General features: G+C 52.1%; 1 protein-coding gene across 6 annotated transcripts in view; it reads right to left on the reverse strand.

Moving 5' to 3' along the window:
- Positions 1–26732, reverse strand: part of NBEA (neurobeachin) — a 449525-nt gene that overhangs the window by 188766 nt on the left and 234027 nt on the right. The gene's annotated exons all lie outside the window — the stretch shown is intronic.

Below are 26732 nucleotides of genomic sequence, written 5' to 3' on the forward strand. Positions count from 1 at the left end.
ATTCCCCCGTTTCCTCTTCCAGCTTCCTCCTTCCTCGGAAGCCTTCCCCCAACGCTTCCGCCCCAGAAGCACTTACTGAGCACTCGTCCTGGGCAGACCGGTCCACTCGAGTGGGACGACGGTCGCATGCATTTCGTCTCCTTCCCTCTTACCCCCACGCACGAGTGCTTCGCCGCTTCCCTCTGAAACTCATCAACGCCACATGCCCACAGACCCTTGAACTACGCTGCTCCTCTGTCCATCCTTCCACTTAATGTTTCAGCATAAAACACACTTTGCCACATTCTTCTGCAACATGTGGGACACTGAAAAAATAACAGATTAATAACTTTTTCAGAGTGATTACAGACCTGGTTGTGCTAGTCATTTATAAGCACATCAAAAATGTCACTCTGTGACGTGCCTACTCAGGTCAGTCTATTCTGGCTGCTCTGGGAGCTTCGCGTAGTGTGGCAAGTTAGGTTCAGGTTCGCCATCCCTTCTTTCCACACAGGAGGGCTAGTTCCCTCTTCTGGCGCCCGGTGGGCAGCTGGGGCAGCGAACACGTGCCCCCAGGGTCTCACCTGCACAGGGGCGCGGGGAGCTGGTGGCGCGGGGAGCTGGTGGCCCTGGCGCTCTGCTGGGATTTGCCAGCGTGGAGCCCTTCTACGCTCTTGTGCTGCTGCTGGTGACACCGGCTGGGGCGGGGGAGGGTGACAACCTATGCACATTTCTCTGTCTACCTGCCTGTGTCTTTGTAGCTCGTTTTGGCCTGTCGTGACTGAATTACAGACGTGCTGAGGCCACATGTTTTGCTCACGCGTGTGGTTCTGCACGTCCTGCGTGTCACCGCCAGGAAAGAGGCGGCGGACGGCCAGGAAGGAGTAAAGGGGTGGTTCCCAGTCTCCTGGGATCGTAATGCTACTCCAGATGGGACGGTGCTCTGTGAGTGGAACTGGGCGTCTATTTCAGCACAAGTAGGGTTCAAGAAATCACAATTTTCCTCCATGAGATTACTGATGATTACATTTTGAATGTATGGAAATGCACTCAATTTTCGTGAATGGCACTGCCCCTCCCCCTCCCCCTCCCAGGAACGGATCCCCTTCCTAAGCTGGCGGAAGAGCTGAATTCACCTGGTGAAGCATGACTGAATCGTTAAGTGGCTGCTTTGTGCTTGGTAACAAAAACTAGGTGACAGAGCAGCAAGAAGAGCAAACGGCACAAGGAAATATTTTGCGAAAGACAGACCACAACACGGTGAGAACTTGGCAGGCTTTCCTCACGCGGAATGCTCGCGCACAAAGGCGGGAGGCCCGCTGCGGAGTGTTCCGACCCGGGAACCACGTGCCGGGAGCAGCAACACCTACAGAAGGCCGGAACCCAGAGCTTGCTGCGTCCCCGGCACCCGGAACACACAGCCACTGGTCTGCTTTCGTGAATTCCCTGTGGGTACACACTGCTGTGAACCGGTCCCACGTGAAGAAACGGAGGCCCAGAGAGGGTGAGCGGTCAGGACCAAGCGGCCAGCGGGCGGCAGACGGTGCGCGTCCTCAGGCAGCCCCACGGCCTTGTCTAGGCCCCACCCCGACCCAGGCCCGGGTCTGCGGGAGCGCCCAGGAGGGGACGGGCGGTCTCTAGGGCGTTACCTCAAAGCACATCCAGGGCGCTCCGGCCGCCGCGCGCCCCTGCAGCCTGAACTGATCACTCTGAGTGAGCTACGCAGGGTCCTGTGTGCGTGTGGGGAATTTCGCCCACGGACTCCCCAGGCATTTATCGTGCACCCACTAGGGGCCAGGCACGGGCTAAACGCCGGGTGTGCGTGGACGGGCCACCGACACGGTTCCTGCCCTGGGCGGCTTCCCGTGCACCTCACAAGGTAAACGGGCAAGGAAACCAACAGCCCCTGTGGGGACAAGGCCGGCTCCACGCTGCAGTGGACCCCCGGGGCCTCTGCGGTGGGCACGGGCCCCGGGGCCCCCTCGCCGCCTCCAGCCCTCCCTCCGCCCCACAGCCTCTCCTGGGGGCCGTGCACCAGAGCTGCAGGGCCCGGTCCCTTCGTCCCTCTCGGGCACCCAGGCCGTCCTTTCAGGGTGCGCAGGGCCTGTCCTGGGACAGGAACCGGGGGGTCTGGCCTGCTGCCGCGCAGACGCGTCCCACGTCAGAACTGCACAGCCACCCGCCAGGCTTGTCCGCACGGGCTCCTCTGGCACCTGGGTGCCGCTCTGCAACACAGCTGGCGCCCGGCACCACTGAGCATGCTCTGTGTGAAGGACAGAGGAGGGCTACGGTCACAGAGTGGTGGGACCCTGTACGTCGGGGGATGTCCAAGGACACAGGTGAGTGTGCACATTGACAAAACACATTCGGTGTCTGCCGGCACCCTTAGATCTCCTCTGTGAGGAAAATCACCAGCCTTTATTTAACGTCTCGTGTCCTCCTCAGCCAGCGTCCGGGGACAGATGTCTCCCTGGTGCTGCGTGTGCCCGTGCACTCGCGCACATGAGGGCTCCACTGTGCGTCTGACAGACGTGGTCAGTCCAGAAAGCATCCAGCCATGCATGATGAAAAATGGGGACATTTGCTGAAGAAGATACAGGACACAAGAAACACTGTACACAGAGCAGTGACGCCTCAGTCCCCTGCAAAGGAGGCACCCTGGGACCTCACACAGTTCTCCCAGTCGCTATCAGCCGCCCCGTTGTATTCTCCTGACTCTCACCAATGATGTGAAATCTCTTCCCTTGCAAAGGGGAGTTTAGTTTTGGGAAAAGTCAGAAGTCGCAGGGCACCAAATCTGCAGGGGGACTGAGTCACCTGGGTGATTTGATGTTTTGCAAAAAAACTCTGCAGGAGACGGGATGCACAAGGAGGCGCGTTGTCCTGATGAAGCTGCCAATCACCAGCTGCCCACAGCTGCTGCCTTCTGAAGCATCCAAATAGTTTTTGCGGAGGACTGTTCAAGCTTAATGCAAAATTTGACATAGATTTGTTGCTCTATTCGCTCAGTCATTTTGAATGCGACAGTCACATAGTACATGTGCTCACTCAACGGCATCTACAACCCCCACTGACCAGTACAGTGAGGTCGTCACTGTCCACACATGCACATTCCAGCTCACTCTCCTTGGCTGCCAGGTCACATGGACACTGTACAAACCATTCTCATTAAACCAATGGTGGCTGGACACTTTCTGGACAGGCCTCGCGGGTTACAGGCCACTGATTCTGTTCTGACTCTCTCCTGTGGGTTACTGTCCTCCCTCTCGGGCTTGAACATTCTCTCTGACCCGAGGGTATGCATGACATCTGGTCATCTAAAAACTGACCACAGGAGCTCCTGAAAACCGCATCCTTCCCGTCTTTGAAGAGTGTACTCTCACATTCTGACTTGGTCAAGTCACAGTTCACAAAGCCAAATCCTGGTCTTCAGCCAAGTGTTTTCAGCCAGGCCAACTTTCTCCCCTCCACATGACTGCCGAGCCTGCGGGGAGAGGCGGGGCTCCGTCGCCGGGATTCCGACCCCCGCCCTGGGGGTGCAGCCCCACACTTTGCTGCTTCGCTTGCTCTCGCGCGTACCAGTGGGGAGCAGTTACTAGGGAACACGGTCCTTGCTGAACTTGGTGAAACACTTTGGGTTTGCAGCAGAGAGAGATAGTGACTGACGGTTGTACATGAACTGAACAAGGTTCCCAATCAACTGTAATGAAGCTTTTGATTAAAAAAAGTCAGAGAATATTATTAAAGTGTAAGTTAGACTGCACAAGCTATACTTAATAATCAGAAAAGTCAAGCTGGCAACCAAATCAAACAGCTGAGGTCATAAACGACAAAGCGAGAGAGTAGGAAGGGAAGCTTTCTGTCCACAGTTCTGTTTCCCATGTGGGTTCCCGTCTGACCTGACCTACTTCGCGCGTGCGGCGCAGCTCTCTCCGGGGACCCCACGCAGAGCCCGCCCGCCTCTGCCTGCCCGGTGCGGTGGTGGAGCCGGCCAGCCCGCGGGCTCGTCTGCGCCACTCCGGCTCCTAACGCACGTTTGGTTCGGAAGAGGGAAAGGTAATGGTATTGGCTAACGTGTGATAATATAATCGTAGTAACGTATCGGGAAAAGAAAAACCCTTTGCCATAAAATGCACTACAAAAGAAAACTTAGTTGATTCACAGGGAGTTTTGAAAAAAAAGTTAATGTTATACATTAATTTTAAAGGGGGTAGTAATGATCTCTGTTACTCATATGATTGGCAAATGCTGAACTGCATTTTCATTCATGTTTTTGCGTCTTTAACCAAATATTTTTGACTCAACTTTTTTTTTATTTTTAAAATTAATTATTTTTTGGCAAAGGTATACAAAGCTTTTCAGAGTTTATAAACCCTTTGATTCCCCTCTTCCAGTAGTGCTAGGCTCTCAATTTAAGGAATCTTAGGGCAGAAATAATTACTTTAATCTAATTTTTCAGTTTCTTAATTAAGAAAATTGTAAAATTACTTGTGAAACATCTAATTCTACATAGTAATTACCCCACTTGAAGGAGGGAGACTATTTTTTCATCCTAATAACTACTGTTGTGATGAATAGGCTTAGATATTTTTAGAAATTATAATTAAAAATTCTTCCCCATAAGACTCCAGAATTGATCACAGTAAGAAATCACAAAGAAAAAGTTTATTTAACTTTGAGGACTCTCCTTATGCTAAACTGCACAATTTTCAATTATCTTTAGAATGATATCTGTTACTGCAAAATAAATGTTTTGAAATCTCATCAAGGTCTTACCAACCTCGTATTATTTAAAATTACTGTCTATGATTTCCACTACCGTGTTGTGCCAGCCTCAGCTCCTTCCTTTAGAAAACGGCGGTGGTACAACCTCGCTCCCCAAGTTGCCTCCAGGAACCCAGTGCAGGGCAGGGCGCCTGAGAGTCGCGGGCTCCCCCGCCCCGCCCCTCCCCACGGCAGGTGCATGACAACTAGCGAGAGGGCCGCTCCCTCGTCCCCGCGGGGCGACAGTCTCCCTCGAGCTCCTCGCTCAGTGCCGGCCGCCAGCTCACTGAAAAGTAGGAACTACACCAGCGGTCTGAAGTGCACGGAGGGCTGCCTTTGTATCAAACCAGAACAAGAAGTTCTCCAGAAACCAGTGTGTTCTGATGCTCTCCCCTGTTCCGTGAGCCCTCTCGTGCCAGGTAGAACCTCCCCTCCCCTCCCCCGTCCTCTGAACTTGTGCTGTTCACCCCGAGTCACGCTTTCCTCCCGTCGACACGTCCACGCCCGTCCACTCAGTAATACGCTGCGTGCTATTCTTCGCTGCGTTTCTGCGTTTGTTTTGTATTACACGCCGTTCTCTCTAAAACACCCCTGCTTACAGACTTGGCACGTGACGTTCTACTGCACACCTCGGCTGGTGCGCCTCGACTGTCCGTCCAACCCCGGTGAGTTCACGCGTCAACTGCCTCGCTGGGCGGTGAGCGACCAGACGTCGGGACACTGGCCTCGGGCAGCCCTGCAACTTCGGCACACGGGACAGGCCCGCAGCAGGGCAGGGTTCACACGGGACAGGCCCGCAGCATTTGTTCATCTGATTCTTCCCTCACGGTGTTTCAGTGTGATACAATTATATTTAACTTTTAAAACAACAGTATGTCAGAGACAACTCGTGGCACACAGCACAAATCTACTAATGATTACACACGGTCACGCGTTTGAACAAACCCACGGGCCACCCACTAACCCTGAGTGGGGTGGAAGTGGTCACAGATTTCCGACAATGGAACTAGGAGTCGCAGCTTTCTTAGTAGCTTATCATCCCCTTCTAGAAGAGAATAATTTGCCAGTAACATGTTTAACCCAAATAGAAAAACACAGCCTAGTAAATTAAGAACATGTTGACAATTTGGTCTGCTTTTGTGAAGTCTGCCTCAGGCTATGCAATCACTCCAGTAACGAAATGCGAGCCCGTCCATTTGTGTTGAGTTCTTTCTGATATTTATGAGGCATGCCAAAGAAAAATGTTTCCAGCTCAGAACGTCACCTAGTACGTTAGCTTTTACATTAACTGTAACATTATGCTTTTTAGTTTTCCAATTAATAGACAAGGAAGAAAAAAGTACCTGCTAGTTGAGTATCCATATAACAAAATTTTCATTATATTTTACTTCCATATCTCATTAATGTAGATACATATTTTGAAATTGTATTTACAATAGAGCAATGATTTTGTAATTATTTTAAGACTGGTATTAAAATACAACATGTAATCTTGAATTCATTTGTAGTGTTCAGTTATAAAACGTTTTTCTGAATGGCAGCATAACACGTGTGCTTATGTAATTTAAGTGAATTTAAATATTAGCCTCCACATTTAAGCCTCAGTCACTAAAATTATATTCAAGTTAAAATTTCTATTAAAATGTAACATTTAAAATCTTACTTATTTTTGGAGTAGTTTTAAACAACTGTCTCAATTTAGATCAATTTATTGCACAAAACTTTACTTTTGTTTATTTTTATTCCATTTTCAGCACTGACAGAGTTCGAATGAACCGAACCACCGGGCCGTGTTACAGCGAGGCCTGCCGGGCACAGACGCACGCCCTGTGAGCACGAAGGGACCGGCGCCGCCCCGCCTCCAGCGCGCGCCCTTCACACAGCGACGCTGAACGTGACGGACGGGGAACGCGGCGCGGCCCACCGATCCATATCCATCGATCTGACCTTCAACGGGAGTTTTTCTGAATCTGAGTATAAATAATGAGGCCAAAATGACGTGTAATTTAGCTGACAATGGATGACCTCTGGCGTCCCCAAGCACCTTCCTTCTGAAGCAACGCACAGATCCGACTGATCGAGGAGCTGCTCAAGACGGCAGCAACCCCTGCACACCACCAGCAACCCTCCCTTGCTCCTGTCTCAGGACCGAGACCGTTAACCGGGGTTCTAGAACACGGTCTCACACAGAAAGGCTCCGTTAACTGAGAGGTTGGGGGCTCTGTCCCAGCCTGTGCTCTGTCCCGGTGCCTGTCAGTGTGGCTGTCATGTCCCAGCGCCTGGGTCAGGCGGCGAGTCAATGAAGACAGGCAAGGAGTGCTGTCCACTCACGAAGCCCGCAGTCTCGTGGAGACCGGCCCCCAGATGGGAACGACGTGAACCGTCACAACACAGCAGAGCAGTTGGCCCTGGGCTCCAGCGTCTGCAGGGAGCACCCGGCGGGCGAGGTCGGGGAGGGACGTGGCTGGAAACAAGCCTCTCGAGGATGAGGAGGGATGCGTCGGGCACTGGGGGCAGAAGAGGTGCCGAACCCGGGACCCAGCTGCAGGGACAGTCAAGGACCCCAACGCCCCCACCCCCAGTACCGAGGGTCTCCCAACACTGCGGCGCTCCGCAGACGCGGGAGAGGACGGCGGACTTCGGTTCACTGAGGTCTGCGGTCGCTGCTTCACCTCACGGTCTGAGCCCCCAGGAACGCTCCCGGGCCGGGCGGTGGCGGGGAGAGGGCTCTGCGGACTCCGAGCTGCAGACTCCGAGCTGCGGACTCCGGACGGAACCTGCAGACCAAGCAGGCTCCTTTCGGCGAGGCGGGAGGGAGTGGGAGGCTGGAGCAGGACCACGTGGGGCCGCGGGGCAGCGGGAAGTTTGTGATGCTCTTCGACATCTGGAACGCTCGACTTCTTCCCCTTCGCTGCGTTTCTCAGAGTTGTGTTGTGATCGTTTTTCCTGCTGTGAAAAACTAGGGCCTACCTGATGTCGCTTTTGTCACTGTCAGTGACCTGGTGGCTTCTGAGCAACAAGTATGAGTCAGATGCCATAGTGCAGTGTTTAAACATGTCATCTAACACCTCAGTTTCACGAGACCCGTGGCGACCCCCAATCTCCCAGAGGAGGCAGGGAGGCTCCAGAAGTCCTACCACAAGCCTGACCAGCAGGCGCAGTGATCACTAAGCACACGTCTCTGAGGCCTGTTCTGGAACAGGCACTGTGTCCAGGAGCTAGGAAAGCATTCACGACAAACTTTCACCCACCAGCTCACCCTGGTGGGTACCAGCCTCTCTAAGGCTCACGCAGTAACGCAGACAATGACTAAGTCTCAGGGCAGTGACAGGAACTTTGAAAACCCAGCGTAGCCGTGGGAGGCCGAAGGACCGAGAATCCCACAGACAGTCAGGGTGGCGACAGTCCCCACGGGGAGGCAGCGTGTGAGCCGCTATCTTGTGCGGAGAAGGATCTAGAAGACGACGGGAAAGCGTGGCAGGCAGACACAGGGTCAGCCAGAAAATATGACCCATTCTCAAGAAAACAGAAAAGATCGATAAATGTCAACCACAAGATGATTCAGGTGTTAGAATGACTAGACAAGGGTGTGTTAAAGTAGCTAAAATAAAGGAAAATACAACCATAATTTATGAAGGATAAGACATGTCAGCAAATAGAAAATGTAAAAGACAGCCGCGCGATAGTTTTAGAATGCAAAGGTGAAGTGTCTGAGATAATAATTCACAGGATGGGCTGGGCAGAAACAGAGAAAGCCGGTAAAATAGGAGAAAGATCGACACAAACGATCTGACTGGAGACGAGAACAGGCTGCAGACAGAGCGGCGGGGCCTCGGCACCTGCTCAGGACAGGAGGAGGCCGGGCACACGCGCAGCCAGGGCCCCGGGATGGGGGGCTGGCAGGGAGACACTGGAAGGGATAATGGCCCCGAACGCTCTGTGTGTGCAGTGACGTCTGTTTACGTCTATTTACGGATTTACGAAGCTGAGTGGTCTCGCAGGAAATACCGATGAGGAAGACCACAGCCAGGAACACCGCAGTCAAACTGCTGAAAACCAGAGAGAGACGGAAATCTTGACAGCCCCCAGGAAAAAAGGGATATATTACCTAGAGGGAAAAAACAAAGCCCCACACAGTGAGGAAACAGCTTTAATTTGCTGAAAGAAAAATAATATACTATCGGCCCAGAAGTCCACAGCCAGTGAAAACACCCTTCGGAAGGGAGACTTTAAAATGCCCCTCTGTGAAAGGAACGAGCCAACAAAAGGTCGGCTGGGACACAGGCCGGGGACCGCACCATCGGCCCCTCGGCACCCACGGAGCGCAGAGAACGCGGGCCCCGTGACTGGCAGTGCGGTGCGCCCGGCGGTCTGCCAGGCCACGCCACGCCACGCCACGCACGCGGGGTCACGAAGCAGTCTGTAAACCCAAATCACCGCAGCTGCACAGAGTACGTTCTCTGACTACAACGGAATGAACAAGGTATCTAGGAACACCCCAGATGCTTATAAAATAAACACGTATAAAGAGTAGATTGGAATAATAAGTAAAGGGAATTATAAAATAGGAAGTATTTCGAACACGATAACGAAAGTAAAGTATTCGATGTGACCTGCAGCTAATGCCGTGCATAGGAGTTTATAGCCGGACACACCCATGTTCTGGAGAAACACAGAGGTGTGCCCGGGCGGCGGCCCAGCCGGCTGGAGCGTGGTCCCACGCACCGAAGGCGCGGGTTCAGCGCCTGCAGTGTGGTGTGCGCACCCCACGCCCCCTGAACTCTTCTTCACCAGTGCACGTCTACGCAAACCGTCAGCGTGCGTGCACACACGGACGTTCGTCTTAAGCCAAGCTTAGGCTTAGTATTACATTAGTACGGAACTAAATGTTCAATAATAAAACGGTAAACTTGCAGAACATAACGAATTTTCACATCTTTAACTACCCTCATTACTGAAAGGTCTTTCTAAATTATGTCTGTCCTTTTTCCCCCTCGCACTCTCTCCACATCCATGATAACCGGCACACGCCTGCATTTCAGATCCCCCATACGCATGCCAAGCCCGAAACGCGGGGTGAGCCAAGACGGACAGGCACGCCGCGCCCCGAGCTGTGATCCCCGGGAACCTTGCAGCTGCTCGCACAGCTGCCTCACGGGGGACGGCCAGGGGGTCGGGGCCCTTCAGGGAAGTCCCAGGGACAGAACCGTGGCCCCTGCTCCGCGGGGCCCTCGGTGCGGCAGCCACGGTGACGCGAGAGCAGTGCGGACACCGATGACCCGGGGAAGAGCAGAGAAGCACAGAGAGCCCGATGTGAGACTCTTCAGAGATACAACGACCGACATGTACAAAGCGCTGCTTTCTCCGCTAGTTCGATAAGAACAAACACTTTTCTGAGCATGTGCTCACGGTGCCCATCAGTGCCAGGCGGCCTCTGCGATCACCGCACTGTTTCCAACGCAGCGCCGCCCGCGCACGCAGGCCCCCCAAGAACCATGCTCCCCGAACGGCAGTCGGGCCCTCGGTCCCTGCCCTGCAGGTGAGCACTCCCCGAACGTCCGTCTGCCCTAGTGGTGTCGTCAGCACTGCAGTTCCATGCTGCAGTCTGGGAAAGGACAAGGAAATCTAGAGTTTAGTGTCGTTCAGAATATTGTATCTTGCGTTGTCTTGGGTCCGGCCCGAAATGGAGAGAAGTTTCAAAAGAAAAAAACAGCACTGCCAAGAACAGAATTTGCCCGAGAGGAATCAGGAAGGGTCCAGCACATACCCCCGCCCCCCAGAGCTGCCGCACGCGCTGGTGTTGGGAGCAGACAGACCAGGGCTGCGCGGGTCTGAGGTCGGGGGGCTTCCTGGGAACGCACGTCACTGGGGCTGTGTCACTGCCGCCAGAGAAGATGAGTCACGTGACTTACACGTGCCGGATGAATGAGTACATGTTACATACCCGTGTGTGTTCAAATCAAAATGTAAGTTAGTACTACAAGCCTGCATTTGGAAAAGACAAAAAACAAACTCACACACACATAGAAACCCCACATAAGCTATCGGCCACAGACAAGATAAAAAGTTCTATCCTCAGTCACAGAACTACTGCAGCCGGCCGACTAAGGAAGAATAATCACATTAGTGGTGCACTTACGGCCAGCAGCCCAGCCATTCACAAAAAGGCCCGCTTTGTCCACGCTTCCTCTTCCAGAATCCAATAAACCACCATTATATCCCTTGTAAATGGTTCCATTACAAGGATTCTGCAACAATGGCTTAATCTCTTGGTAATTATAATAAGTGCTTGTAATCAAAGAGGGAACCATTTAAAATAGGAAGGAGAGAGGCTGTTTCCCATCAAACTCGTGGTGGCCTGTGGCCTCAGCTACAGGAGAGAGTCCCCTCCAGCCTGGCCCAAAGGAGCAGGGAGGGCAGCCCCAGACCAGTGAGGAGGTGGGTCAATGCCTTTTAGCATTCTTTGTTTCAGAACTGCAAACCGGGTTAACGTTAAGAACAAAGGAACATCTTTATTTAGAGTGTACATTTTTGCCTACAGTGTACGCTTCTAGAATTCCAGTGATACATGATCTGCTCTGAGATGCACTCTCTCCTTTGGGGAGCACCAGCAATGGTTAGTCTAGAGAGCTGTAAGGATGGGCCACTCACAAGGCTCAGGGCTCTGAGGAGCGCTGTTCTCCTGGAAGACAGTGCACATCAGCACAGAAGTCGGGGCTGCGTTTGCTGGAACACACTGTGATCCTCAGAGACCACGCTAGTGACCGGAGGCTGATAAAGTTGCAGGAAGGGGCTTTGTGCGAGCAGGACAGCTTTCATCCGACTGGGCTAGACTGGGCATCGATTTTACTGCTCGGCTGTGAGCGGCCCAGGCCGGCTGTGGTCAGGGTGGGGGCCGAGCATGCACCGGGGTCTCTCGGGGAGGGGAGCTGCTTGGGGGAAAAGTGACGCTTTTTAATATGCCCTCGAAAAAAACCTGCACTTTCTAAATGTTTGGAGAAGTATGTAAGGGTTTCTACAAGCTGTCAAAAGTGATGGATCTAATCTACGACAAAATGAAACCTTTGTGCTGGGTTATGGGAATAAACAGAATTATGAGGAGAAAATAAACAACGTGAAGGAAAATATAAAATATATTGCCTTCAAGGCAGAAAAACTGCATCTCCTCGGTATTCCCCGCGGTGCTGCGGGGAATTTCTGACAGCTCGCACTGCGAAGCGAGCGTCCCTTTGTGCGCCCCACATTTATTTAACTGAGCGCAAGCACTGACAGTGACCTTTATCCAAACCCTCCACAGCGGTCTTAAAATGATCTAAAATGACTGCCAGATATTCTTTAAATAACATTACTTAACTGAAAGTCATTGCCCAGGGGCAATATTAAAGTACTGGCAAGTAAATACAGATCTATTTTCAGCAAAATATAACACAGGCTTAATGAAAAATTGATAACACATTAAACATCTTTGTCAGAAAGCTAACAAATACTACAAGTTATCTCAGGGTTTCAGATTTGCTAGGGAATGTATGGTTTCACGCTCCAGACCTCTTATTTGCCCTTAATGGAAGTAAGCACCACAGGAAAAAGAACCTACACAATAAAAATGTTGTTTAATAACTTAAAATTGAAAAAAAAGTTATGCCCAGGGAAGGGTTTCCAGAGCATATTTTCACTAAATAAACTCAATGTTTATATTTGCCAAATGTCACAGATTTCAGAAAATAGATTTATTTCTTTAATGATTTTTCCTATTGTTCAAATAAGTATATCAAATTAGACTATTTTTCCATTTCCAAATTTACCTTCGGCACAAGAGCAGAGGTGCCCACCACACTAGGAGTGGGGGCGCAGGTAAAAGCCCGTGTCGGCAGTAACAGATAGCTTACTGAAAAGGGTTTACTTGTGGACTCGGGACGTTTTACGCGTGCCACTACTGCATGCAGCGCGTCTGGTCCAGGGGGCTGGCCCTCCTGCAGCTGGAGCCTGGTGGGCCCCATGGACCACGGCCGTGAGACAGAGGGGGTCGCCGCCTCCGCTCCGCGGGCGCATAGGGGCGCACTCCCCCGCAAAGCAATCAGGCCGAGCCACAGATCAGCCATTTGTCACTGCTGAAAGATGACACTCACCGTTCGCTGAGGGAAACTGCTACTCAGAGGCTCCTTCCTAGATCAATACACCGTGTGTTTTTTTCCTTAGCAAAATGTAATTATACAACAGAAACTTCACGATCAATCCCTCCTCAGGCCGACCTCAAGTCAGCTCTGAAGGTGTGCGGGGTGGCTCTGTCAGCAGCCCCTGGAGCCCACCCCATTAAATCCGAAGCGCGCCGCTTTCCTGGGCTGCTAATCCCATCTCGCTGCGCGCTATCGCCAGTCCCCAGGACTGGTTCCTCGGAAATAACGTGTGGTCAGGGTGTTTTTCTTTCCTCACCAAAACACACCTCGCTGCCACTGACCATGTGACAACACAGGCGGACGGGCTGCTGTTCGTTAACCCGCTGGTATTTTCCAAGGAAACGAAAAGAAAAGAAGAGAGAAAAAACTGATTCTCCAGGGAAAAGCAACCCAGTCCCCACTCAGTGAAAGCTAACGGACTTCTGGAAGCATGTTTGCTGATCTCCCAGAAGGCTCTGGCTGTCTTTGAACTTCTGAGATCCCCTCACAGAACAATCTCCAGTTTTAGAATGTACAAGGGAATTTTTCTCCAAATAAATAAGCCTTGCAGTTAGGGAAGTGGGTCACAGATGATTCTACATATGTTTATTGTGTAAACTTGGGTCAGGATGGGTGCTACAATCATTTGAGAATCTATCCGAACGTCAACTTGACAACTGCTTTCAGAAAGACAGAGCTTAGTCTTATAAACCAATCTAATGTATCAGACAAGGTTAAAGGGCAGAGAAAAAAATCACTCCTTCAATGAAAAAAAATTTGACATCCAATTTTCAAGCTGATTTATCAGTGGAAAGCTAAAATTGATGGGTTGCCATTACCAGGGAGTAGCCTGTCTGAGAAAGCCGTTAAAAACCCTCTCATTTTGATTTAGCCACATTAATCAATACAAACCTATACTGTTTCAATTTTTAAAACATTGATCTTCTGCTATAAGCTTAGTGCAGCCACATTTATCAACAGTCATAAAAAAAACCTCAATGTATTTTAAAACAAAGGTTCAGAAATTAAAATGATCAAATAAAATTCAGGTTTACTTGCCTTGTTGCTTAATCATTGTTACCAAAATAATGTTTAGTTATTGAGAAATTGAGTTCAGCATTTCATATTTTAGAAAATAATGGTTACTTTTCACTTTGTTTTTAATTTAGCTGGGCCAGCATCACCTCCTAGGTTTCTCAGTTACTTAGCTCTTGTATCTGATTATCCTAGAGTTATTCTACTCTATTTTAAAGACTTCCAATTAAAGAGAAAAATTATAGAGTAAATTATTATTTAACATACAAAATAATTTTGTTATTCAGTAGCTGAAAGTGACAGCAGAGAATGACCAAAACATTTTGAAAGGATTTCAGACTGTGTAGTTGAAATATTTTGGGGGAAAGAAGACTTAAATATTTCTTAGTTTACGAGAGTACAAATAAAAATTCTGCTAATAAAATAGGAGTTTTGCTAAAGTCATCCGCTGTGTTCAGGAAAGTTCAAAGTGAAAAAAGTAAAAATCAATAAGCTTTGTGTTCATTGTCGCAGCATTAGCCTTTAATTACGAGTGCTGTTAAGAATCTGGAGGAAATGAGAAGAGGAAATTCTATTATGGAGCACTCCTGCCTTTAAACATGTTTCTAAAATGACGTCATTTAAGTTTAAGTTATGTATTTTATAGATATATTTGTTCTATCTTTAGAAATGTAATTTCTACTATATTTAGAAAATGTATATTTATAGTATGTGTCGTATTAGCATGATTATACATGCAAATATAAATATGAACATATCATATTTACTTTGGATCTCTACAGAAAGTTATAGAAAATGTTACAAGAAGGTGGAAAGGATGGGGAACTGAGGCAAATCATACGTGTTCACTGTTAGTCCCTCTTCACATATGCGCGGTGTGGTGGTGAGCCTCATACAAAGTCAGATAAATGGATTCGGTCCCTGCCTATTAGTTCGGAACAGATAACAGCGCAGAGACTATTGTATTAGGCACATGCCAGCCCGACAGATAAAACATTTCCAGCTAGCGTGTTAAGCAAAAGAAAATATTAATATTAATATTCTTTAAGTTGTAAATATAGAAACATGATTTGTATCCTCCACCAGGCAGAGGTAAAATGGTTAAATGAAAGAAAAGCAAGACAAAAAAATAAGTTACTGTAATAAAATTACGAAGTTACCACAAAAAGTTTCTTTAAATTTACGTTATGGATACTCAAAAAGAAATACTCTATAGATAATACACAGACACACTCATGTCGACCTCAACTGACCGAAGTCTAAGCTAACAAAGCTACTGCAGAGCTTACACAAAACTGCAACACGGCACAGGCCCAGAGCGCTGGCCTGAGGCCAAGACGGGTGCCAGGGGAGCCGACAGCGCGACGCCACCCCCACGGCGGGCTGAAGCCCAGGACGTCCCACCCCACCGCACTTTTGAAAGAGAAAGGTCACGTGACACAGTGAGACCCTTCAGACTGCACTCCGCCGGCGAGTCCCCAGGGGGCTCGTGGCGGACCCCGGGGACGGGGCGGGTCAGTCTGGCCGCACGGGGGGGACAGGGGACACGGGCAGTCGTCTGTGACGTGTTTCACAGGTCGAGGCTGCAGGCGGCCGGGGCGCCCGGAGGAGGGCGCAGCACGGACACCCCGGGGCCCCGGGCCACAGGCCGGGCGCCGGGCGCACTCGAGGCCCGCACAGGCGGCTCGCCCAGCGCGCAGCGGGGCTGCCCAAGCGGAGAGCGCCGCAGGCACGGCGCTCCCGGGCGGCGCGCACTCCTCAGAGCACGCAGGTCCAGAAGTGAGGCGCCGAGGGGCTCGCCCACAGAGCCGCTACTCCAGGCGCGCCGGGTGCGCGTGCCGGGTGCGCGTGCCACGTGCTGGCCTCTGCCTTGGCGTCCCCATCGGCCAGCCACTGCGTGCTGGTCCCTGTCGCCGAGCGGGTGGCGAGCTTGGGAGCTGGACTCTCCTCTCCTTTTGCAGCTTATCGTGGCTCTGACACCGCCCAGGCCCCTACGCAGGCCCGGCCTCGCCTCAGGGGCGCCCAGAGGGCCAGCCCAGGGGTCCGCGCCACCCCCGCGGGCTGCTCCAGCCCCGTCCCCGCCACAGGGCAGGTACGCACGCTCCCCAACGTGTGTGCACGGCGGTGTGTCAGAGCACACAGACACACGCCTGTCACTTTTGAAATTCTTTTCCCTGTTCATCTTCTAAAGTACTGACTAAAAATGTATCAGACTTTATTCTTGTAATCAGGTCCAATTTTATGAACAATTTCACCACTTCTCATTTCCCCAACTGCTACGTGTCTGCTCTCTCTTTCCACGTGCCCCCGCAATGGAGCAGCTCTGAAAGCCCTCCCTGTCCTGCGGCCCCGCGGGGCCAGGAGGCGGCGGCGCTGGGGTGGGCACCGCGCCCCCGACACGCTCTGCCTGCGGCCCACAGAGGCCCCCCCAGCTCCTCTGCCCGGCCCCCTCCTCCCCACAGCCCCCAGGTTCACGCTGCCAACCACGCGCCGGCACAGCCGCTCTCCCGAGCGTGCGGGGCCCTGGGGTTCTCGGAGTCAGACTCGACTTCTTCACTTGGGCTTCAAGGAACAATTTCAATCTCATCTCCTCGCCCCCCACCCACCGCAAACGAACGCTGCTTACACTTCACGCCAGGACCAGGCGTGACGTACCCCCGGCTGACATCACTTTCTCTTTGGCTTTGGACAATACACTTGCCCTGTTCACAACTCCGATGCTCTTAAGAATCCCAGCAGCTACCACCGCACGGCCCCTGGAGTCCTCCCGTCTCTGCAGGGAGCCTTCCTGGACGGCGGTTTTGACAAACGCTTCACTTATCTCCTCTGAAGACCAGGTCTACATGGCTCTTCCCCGGATTCTCGCAGGGTCCGCAGTTCCCCGCATCTGTCCGGCACCGGCACGCGTGGCCGCCGCAGGGACGCGCACGCGCTGCAGCTGTGATTGCGTTCCCAGTAGAGGGCAGAGCCGGCACACGCGGAACCAGCTCGAGGGTCCACCGCTGCCGCAAAGGCGGGCGGCCCAAGGAAGCGCCCCAGGGAAGTGCCCCGTTCGTCAACGACCCTCGTCCCCGACTCGACCCCGTGTGACTCCTGTGGTTCCCGTAAACGTCGGAACCGGCGGCTCGACGGAATGCAAGCGTCCTCTGCTGCCCAGGCTAAGCACCCCCACTTCCGGTTGCACTCAGCCTTTCCCGTCACGTCACAACACGCACGCGTTCCCACATTAGTGCAGTGCACACTGTGGTAAGTAGCTGCAACACTTGGACGTGTAAGCCCGTTGCACACGTGAGACAGAAGGAGGGTGAACGGGAAAGAAGCAAAGCCTTACTCACTTCCAGGCCTGGGTCACGAATGATAGTGACGGTTCAGGTGTTAAGGAATCATCAGAGAATTCTTTAAATACTCATTAAAGAATTATTATTGACCATTTTATGTATATTAGTGTTTTCTAAAATATGTCACTCACTACTTAAGAGGCATTATGCTACATAGAAATAATACAATTATTAATTCCTAATTCACTTAATAATTGATTTCCCTGCCACTTCCTGTACTTCTGCCTACAAAGGGAAAGCCAACCCTCGTGGTGCTTAAATGGCCGTTCGACAGAAGGGAATGAAGATCTCCGCTCTCCATACAAAGGTGACAAGGACAGCCCACAGGGGGAACAGGGAAGGCCAAGTGCGTCGTTCCCAGCGAGCCCCGCGCCAGTGGCCTCCTGGTCCAGGCGCTGCGCTGGCAGCCTGGAGAAGTGGCTGTGAGGAGGCTCCCGGGGACTCTCGCCTGGTCACCGCCACGGCGAGGCCTTCCTGTCATGCCCTCCCAGTCTCAGCCCTGCGTGGTGAGCAGGACCCCGGCCAGCACCGGGGGCTCGCTTTAGCACTCGGAGTCCCACAGCCTAGGTGCCCATTACACCTGTCACGGCACAGGGACACTGTGCCCCCCCCCCCCCCCCCGCTACCCCTGGTTGATTCAGTTTTACCCCCAAGTATTAAATGTCATTAGACATGGAATACAGTTTTAAAAGGACAAGAAACAAATTATTTTCGTAAGTAGGAAGTAACACAATTACAATGGTCAGATAAGCTAGTCTGCAGGGCGGGAAATCTCATTAGGGACCAGGAAGACCGTCCACTCTCCCTATGAACTCCTGGTGCTGACTGAGCATCGCCACAGCAGGTCATGACCTCTCGGGACTTCTTTCCTTATCTGCGAAATTGAGTTGCTACGAAACCAGGTTTCCTCTTCAGCTAGGTATTCAAGATCTCCCCTGATTGAATCTGAACCCTATTTGGAGTCTTATCTTCAACCACTATCCTTCCCATTCCTTATTCTAGAGAATTTAATGCAATGAAGCAAGCCTGGCTGTTTCTACTCTGCACTTCCTCGGGACTGGGACGCCTGAACAGTCATCTCTTCATAAAGCACGTGCTCTAGTCAATGTGCCACCCAACATGTCACTAAGTACTGCTTCATACAAATATCACAATTGCCTGAGAATTGCCACGATCTCACACAGGACGGCTCTCGGGGCAGAGGCTGACCCCGACCCGTGTCTCTGTGTCCTGCAGTGCGAGCCCCGCTCTCTCCTCTGCGTGTCACAGCCGGGGGGTCTCGGTGCACCCACCTGAGCGGGCGGGAGAGGGTGGACTCCCCTGAACCCCACACGGGCCGAACCGCTGGTCGGCCAGCCAACCTGGCGCTCCGTGAGCCGAGCACACTGCCGGAGGCTGCGCACTCACGGAGGCTTTCAGTTAGAAAAATCACCACCTAGCTTAACACTCACTCTCTGGTAGTTTAGTATTATAATGCCAATGGGTGGAATTGCCACATTAATGCAAAGGGGAAAATTCATATGACCATATGATAAATGGAGAAAAAACATATGACAAAACTGTTTACCTATTCAGAAAAAAAACATTTTGATGGAATAGGATGGGAAGGGAAGGGGACTTCCTTTCTCTTGATAAAGAGTATCTATCCCCCCCCTCCCAAAACAAAAAAACCAGACAGACAAACGAACCAATGGCAATTACGATAATTATGGCCGGACAGTCACTGCCCCCAGCCACCAGGACTCGGGGTGGGGGGGTGCCCGCAGCCACGCTTCCACACTTCCACGCTGCGCTGGACGGAGGCCCCGTCGTCCCAGCTCGGGAAGCAGGACGGGCAAAAAGAGGCACGCACACTGAAGTTCTTTTCTGTTCAGAGTTTACCAGATGATACACTGAAAATCAGAATCCTACCAAATACATAAAATACTGCAGTTAAAATTATTCAAAATATCGTGAATATTATTTACTCTTTCCACATTTCAAGGCAAAGTAGAAAGCAGAGGTAGAGACAGAAGCAAAATGTGTCCTTATTCAACATCATCCAACCGTAACAACTCCTGGAAGGTTGGTAAGTCCACCCAAACAGTAACAATTTGGGTAGTTCACTCACTTGTGTTTGCAGACCACCACGTATGTGCTAGGTTTCATGTACCAAGAACTTCACCTCCTGGGGAACACAGTTTGGGCAGTAAGTGGAAAAATAAATGTACGATACGGCAGGGGCATAAAACTGACTAGGAAGTGTTCTAGAGGAGAGAAGGAAGACACTAAACCAAAAGTGGCAATACTTCAAACCAGTGTCATGAACCCTAAGTCGAAATGCCTGGGGGACAGCTGGAAATTCCAATGTGACCGGTGAGAGTTGAACAAGGCCAGTGAGAGGTGGTCGTTTTCCTCGTGCTGGTCTTCCCCCGGGGCGGCCAGCGAGGTGCTCTGGTGCTCCGCCACCCTGGCACGTGGCAAGGCAGGGGTCCCAGAGGGCAGCTGAGGGCGCCTCAGGCCACCTGGGTGTGCTGCCCCCACACAGAAGCCGGGGGCCGGGTGGACCCCCTCACCCGACCTGCCCAGCCCAGCGTCTGCAGCCAAACCACTGACTGGAGCTCACACCCCACGTCTGCGGTGTTATCTGGAGCTCGCTGGAGTTTCACACACTCGAGAAGCCTCCTCTCCTTAGAAACATGCAGCAAGGAGTGGCAGGGTCCATCACCAGAGACAGTAACAACTAGCGTTGGGACGCACTGCCTGTTTAATCCTCCCAGCCTTCCTCATGGGCATGTCCTGTGTATTGACAACGCAAATGTCTTGTGTTAAAATTAGTCAGAGAGCTCCTCTAAAACACCTGGAGTGCAGGCCGTTTCACAGGATGAAATAAACTACCGTGGTGTCAACGATGGTGAAGGGATTCTCGATGAATAGCGAGAACTGAAGTGAGTGATCCGGGGCGGCAGGAGGAGGGATGAAGCTGAAAGTTCCAAGTGAAGCCATTTCGATGGCATGGTTTCCCGTAGGACAGGAGGGACAGACACTGAAGAGACACTGGGTGGCCTGTGGGAGATGTCCCCTGCCGCTAGGCCGTGTGTGACGCACCGCAGAGGTGCAGAGAGCAGCCGCCAGGCTGGCTCAGGGGCACACGCGAGGCCGAGAGACAGCTGTGAGGTTCCGGACCACCTCTGGGCGGGCCGGAGACGGAGGTTCCCGTCCAGTGTCCGGGGCTGGTCAATGAGCACTGTGGTTGGGGTTCACCAGAGGAGAAAGCCTCCGTTCACACATACATATGCACACATGCGCGCGCACACACACACACACACACACGAATGAAAAGGACCCGTATGTGACAAAGAATTACACAGAGAACAATGGATTCATCCCTGTTACTTCAATCAAACCGACGCCAGCAGATGCGCTGCCCCCGCGGGGGCGAGCGCCAGGTCCCCGCCAGCCCCGTGCCCTGGGCTGCTCAGTGTGCTGAGAGGAGCGGCGAGAACCCACAGTCGTACACCCGGTCCCGATGGCGCCCAGCTCACTGCCGGGGGGGACTTTGCTCGTGCACTTGATTATCACATACTTAATGACCGCTCCTGGAGACGCTAACAAGGTGCCTTGCCAGTTGTCTTTTCCGTATGTTTGTGAAGTTACTCCTTCGTAATGTAACTGGAAGCACCCAGAAAAACTCTCAGCTTGCTCAGTTTAAAACAAATCTAGCTTATCAGCTTTAAAAACGCCCATGCGATAGTTCATATTTGTTATTGCCCAGCCTCCGAAGTCTTTCCGCACCCGGAAGCCACCCAGCCGTAGTGTTTACGATGACGCTCAGTCTCGAAAGGCACACACGCCCTCTGAGCGACAGCCAGCCCGAGTCCCCGGCCGGGAGCGGCATCTTCTCCGCAGGTGGGCCGTCTGACCGCGACTCCGTGACCGCTTGCTGCTCGGTGACGAAGACGAGACCCCGGCTCAGAAGAGCACAGTGTCTGTCTTAGCGCAGTCCGCAAGGACACGTGACAATCTGCGGCTTCTTAGATGAACTGTGCGAATCAAGCGTTTAGGGCTGCCCTCTGCTTGAGAGGCTGTGAAAACACAGGGAGACATGTCCTTAGGGCTCGGGGGCTGCGGCTAAGGCAGAGGGGCTGACCGTCCACGTAGTGACACGCAGCCTCTCCACAGAGGGGTTCTCCTTCACTCGGTGGGAGGGCCGACTGTTCGGTCTGCAAAGGTGCCGCTCGCCTCCCTCCCGGGGGCCGGGCCCCGAGCAGCGGCCGGCGGCCTTGTCCTCGGGCAGGCGTGTGTGCCGCCCGGGACGTGACTGGACGTGCTCACACGCGTCTCCGCAGAGGGGCTGCACTGTCTCTGTAACGGCCTTTGCATAAAAATACAAATTCTAGAATTTTTTCAGATTTTACCTGCTACAAAAACACTTCAGGTGTTTAGAATTTATCATCATCACGTGAACTGGATTAATGCAGCCAAAATAAAAATCCGACTGGAAAAGAGGATTAGCTGTTTCAGAACAGCCAGCTGAACTGACGGGAAGTTGTCTGTCCACACGCGGAAACTGGGGGAGACGAGCGCACTGGCCGCGAAGCGATGTTACAGGTCCGCGCGCTACGCAGCGAGAGCACTGGCAGCACCGAGACCCCAAGGGCGCTCAGTGAACCTGGGTCTCCTTCCAGTCTGCAGACGTGCTCTCTGGACTGCAACAGTACAGTGCGAGTTCAGTGTTGTCAAACCCTTTTATTTTCTTTCGCTGCTTTAACCTACTGCTCTGCCTGCTCATTTTTTTCTTGAATGCCTCAGTGACTTTAATATTTTTTCTGAATGTCTCACCAGTTACCTACAAAAAGCGTGGGATATAAAAAACTACTGAAAGTAAAATTTTCATGTTTGAGAAATTATATAATTGCATTATTAAGAAGGGTACACATAAACAATTATCAACAGAAAAGTAATACAAAGAAAACACAGTATAAAATAAGGCTATGTTAATATATCCTTGAAAAACAATTCTATGTTAATAATCTTAAGTATATAAAATTTTAACTATTTTTTCAAATGCCAACAGTATGCATACTAATTATACCTATTTCCTTTTAAACACATGGCTGTTGCACTCTGTAGATAGTGTCTGAACACAGAACACAGATCCCACAATTGTTTCCCAGGGCCACCCGTCAGGAGGGGTGTGGTGTGGTGCTCCCGCGGTGTCATGGCCGGGGCCCTGCCTACGCCACCCCATGGCTGAGCTGGAGGCTGGAGCCATTCCTACCTTTGGACATCCATCTGCTTCCCGAGCCCCCCAGGGGGAGATTGATGGGAATGCAATCATGTCGGGGACGCAAGATTAAGTGAACAGTGACGCAAGTAAAGAAGCCATTTCTCTGTATTCCAAGGGGTTTAACTCAGTTACTTAAAATGCCATAAACATGAGCAGTCCCCTCTCCCTACGACGTGTCTGTGACAGATGACTCCCACACAGAGCCTGCCAGGGCAACGGCGCCTCCCACCAAGACGGGCAGCCCGAGTATCAGAGCCCTCCGGTGTCCAGCACAGAATGTCAGTGTGCACAGAGTGGCGAGGGGGTCCCCTGTAAGCTAATTTATACGTTTCAGTTATAAAAACAGATATGTGCGTGTACTAATAAGAGAGGATATTTATAGTGAAAAAGACTGAATTCAATTTCCTAAATGCTTTAACATGTGTTTTTATAGTTTCCAAAAGGTCGATGAGTAGGACACATTATTTTAGGGACTCCCATGATATTTCTGTGAAGACCATTAGTCCGAAAAGCAAGCTTACGAAAGCCACCGCACCCAGGGAGCCCAGAGATCTTTCTCTGCACCCTAACGATGCACCGTCTCCCGGCCGCAGCACGACGGCGTCTGCCCAGGTAACGGAGGCACTGCTGGGAGAACAGTCCCCTGGGCCCGTCTGGGCGTGCTGTCCTCTGTGGCGGGACGCAGGACTGAGGGGCTGCGATGACCTCGCTTCACCCCAGGCGCTCCTCGCAAATGGCCAGAGGTCATCAGCTTTGTGCCATTTTGAAGCCAAGGAGAAGTTTCATTCACGTGGTACTCCAAACCACTGATTTTTACTTTAAGACTAATGACTTCCAATATTTGCGAGGCATTCTTCATTACGGATTTTCCTCATTATCATCTGTGTGTTTTATATAATTCTAACTGTATGTTTTAAGCATTTTACAGAGCGTCTTACTTCTGAGAGACTTTCTAAAAATAACCATCCTAACCGATAAAACACACCTACACACTTTAGGACAAACGACGATGACAACTGGCGGGGTCGCAGAGGGCGCAGCACGCCCGCCTCCCCGTCCGGACAGCAGGCGTGCCCGACCGGGCCCAGACGGCTCCCCCGCGTGCTGCAGCGTCAAACCCCGCTCCCGCCCAGGGGCCCGCGGCGGAGCTCTGCCGGGGGACGTGCCGCAGACCCGGAAAGTGCGGCCGCCCTGCGTGGTGCCGCTCCCGTTCACGGGGCCTGCCCCGTGTGCACGTTTCAGGGGGCACAAGCTTGGAGGCGTCCGTAAGGCTCTTGGTGCCCCCGGCAATCCCTCCTTATTCCCCTCCCCGCTCGGCGCCCTCTACCGGCCCCGGGCTGTTCCTTTCCCTTACTGAAGACGTGAGAAGGCCCGACAGTCTCCCTTCCCACCCCAAACACTGGGATCACCGTGGCTGATTCAACGTAAGTGCCCCCAGGAGACGCCACTCTTCCGTTTTCTTACCTCCTGGTCCCCACGATCTTCACCCGGGCTCCCCTGCATCACCCTCGTGGCCGCACAGCGGGTCTGCAGGTGACTTACTCTTCCACGGCTGCGTTTCTCGAACCTTCAACTCGGGCATCGCACGGCTCCCAACCTTCAGTTCGCCAGCACCGTCTTCCCGACGGCACCGTTCTCTGCCTGCGACTCTCCTTCTGTCTTCACCTCCTTCCTTGACTACTGCAGATTAAGGACACGCCGTCACTTCAACCAGTTTCTTCCTTGTCTCTTCATGTTCTTGCCCTTCTGCACTGCTGAGCCTGACCAGCAAACGCGGCTCTGGAAGAATCCATAAGCTGACTGCCTATTTTCGGGGCTCGGGAGAAGAGAGCACAACCCTCGATGCGCTGCTGACGGGACCTGGGGAGGAACAAGCCCTGTGTGTGTGTGTGTGTGTGTGTGTGTGGACAGGGAGGGTCCGGAGAAGGAAGGAAGCCAAGAGCGTGTCTGAGCCCTGCCCGGACGGCTCGGGCGGACGGGGCAGGTTTGATTCTGTCGGGGCACAGCCCTCGGTTCCAGGTGCGATGTGTCTCTCCTCTCCTCCCTCTCCACAATCAATAAACACGCCCTCGGGCAAGACTGAACTCTCCAGCGGCCCCACGGAGGAACTTCAGAGGAAATGAACGTAGAGTTACATAAAGCCCAAGTGCAGTGCTTACACTTCCTACCCGCTGGAGAAGGCAGTGTAAATGTTAAGAAAAAAACAACACACGCGCACAGAGGTGGAGCCAGGAAGTGAAAGTTAATACGGTGTTTCAGAACACCCCAAGCCCAAGGTTTATTTCGGAAGCATATAATTTTCACTTCACGGCACTCCCTGCTTACTGCTTATTCGATATATTACTATTTATTTTATGTTCAAGTTATTATTTTGTGCTTATAAGGCTTATTTTAAGTTACTAGAAGTTATTATTTTAACTTTAAATCCTTGAATCAGTGGTGAAGACAGCTCTGGTTCTGGAAGCGGAGGCTGCAGCCTGGAACCCAGTATGTCATCCTCTCACCTGGACCTGGTGTGTTTGCTTGCCAGGCCCGAATCTGTGCATCCTGGAGTGTCACTTCCTACGACCTTCACAGCCGTAAGACAAAAACGGCTGTCGTGCGAGGGAACGTAATTTCCTCGCAGTGCTGGGAGGCCCCGGTCGACAGTGCTGAGTCCCGCACGGTGACTGCCGCCGCGCCCACTGGGCGCAGAGCGCGCTCCGGATTTAAGTCTGGACATTTTTAACTGCTTTTAAATCACCAGTTTTTAGTGCATTTACTTTAGGATTAAAAAACTATTTGATTTTTAAAAACACATGTCGTGAAAATTGATTCGCTTACAGACATTAGTTGAAGGAAAATCCAATTTATGTCTTCTAAATTATATAACCAAAACACCTGTGTTGGCATAAAAATAACAGATATCCTGGACTACAGTTTATTTAACTTTAAAACAGTAAACATGTACACACATTTATGTGCGAGCATCTTTTTAATTTAAGGGCCTACTACAATCTCTTCTTTCCCTGGGGCTGTCACGGCCCACGTGGGTTGCTCTGTCTTCTGTGCAGTCTCACTGAGACCGAGCTGACGCAACACCGTGTGACTTTAGGGACTCCAGCATGACGGCCTGACTTACACATTTGGTGAAATGATCCCTGTTTAACAGCCCTCACCTCGTACAGATCCAAAAACCTGGTGGAGAAAGGGAAGGTGTTCTCCTTCCTGTGGTGAGAACTCCCGGGGCCGCACTCCCGACCTTCAGGCACAGCGTGCAGCAGTGCGGACCACGGTCCAGGCCACGCGCCTCACGCCCAGGCCCAGTGTCCTGCAAGGGGACCTCGGTGCCACCTCGATCGCCTCCACCCAGCTCCGCCCAGCCCCGGCCCGGCCTCTGACGAGCACAGACCCGCCCTCTCCCGTCTCCGAGTGCGCTCTCTCTCTCTCTCTCTCTCTCTCTCTGTCCCCCGCCTGTGGCTCCAGGGGAAATCAGACCCCACGGCATCGGCCTTGTTCTGTCTGACTCAGGTCATTCAGCGTGATGTCACCCACCCGTGCTGTTCTAACGGTGGGATCTCCGCTTTTTAAAGTGTGGGTGATGCTCCGCTGTGTGTGCACACATACATAGACACGCGTGTGCATGCATGTTTACAACTCCTCTATCCCTCATCTGTGGGTGGACACTTGGGTCGTCCCCGTGGCCTGGCTGTTGTAAACAACGCAGCTGTGAATGTGGGGTGCGGGCATCTCTTTGGGGGTGGGGTGTTTTTGTTTCCTCCAGACAGGTTCCCCGCAGTGGGAGTGCTGGGTCGAAAGGCAGGTCCGTCTTTACTTTTCTGAGGCCCCCCCACTCTGCTCTGCGCAGCGGCCGCCCCAGCCTGCGTTCCCACCCCCGCGGCGGTGCACGAGGGCTCCCTTCCTCCCCGTCCTCGCCGGCGCTCATCGCCTCCCGTCTTCCGGATGACGGCCACCGGGACAGGGGCGAGGCGGTGCCTCCCAGCGGCTTTTCGCATTTCCCTGGTGACCAGCGACACTGAGCCCTCCTTCGCGTGTCTGCTGGCCGCTCACACGTCTTCTCTGGATGCATGTCTTCCCAGGTCCTCTCCTCACTTCCAAATTTGGCTTGTGTAGTTTAAGGAATAGAAAATAGGACCCCCAAAAATAAAATAGATGAAGAAAAGCTGTTTGTAATGCTATTATTTAGCAGCATTA

Source organism: Phyllostomus discolor, chromosome 11 (assembly GCF_004126475.2).
Source record: "Phyllostomus discolor isolate MPI-MPIP mPhyDis1 chromosome 11, mPhyDis1.pri.v3, whole genome shotgun sequence".
NCBI lineage: Eukaryota > Metazoa > Chordata > Mammalia > Chiroptera > Phyllostomidae > Phyllostomus > Phyllostomus discolor.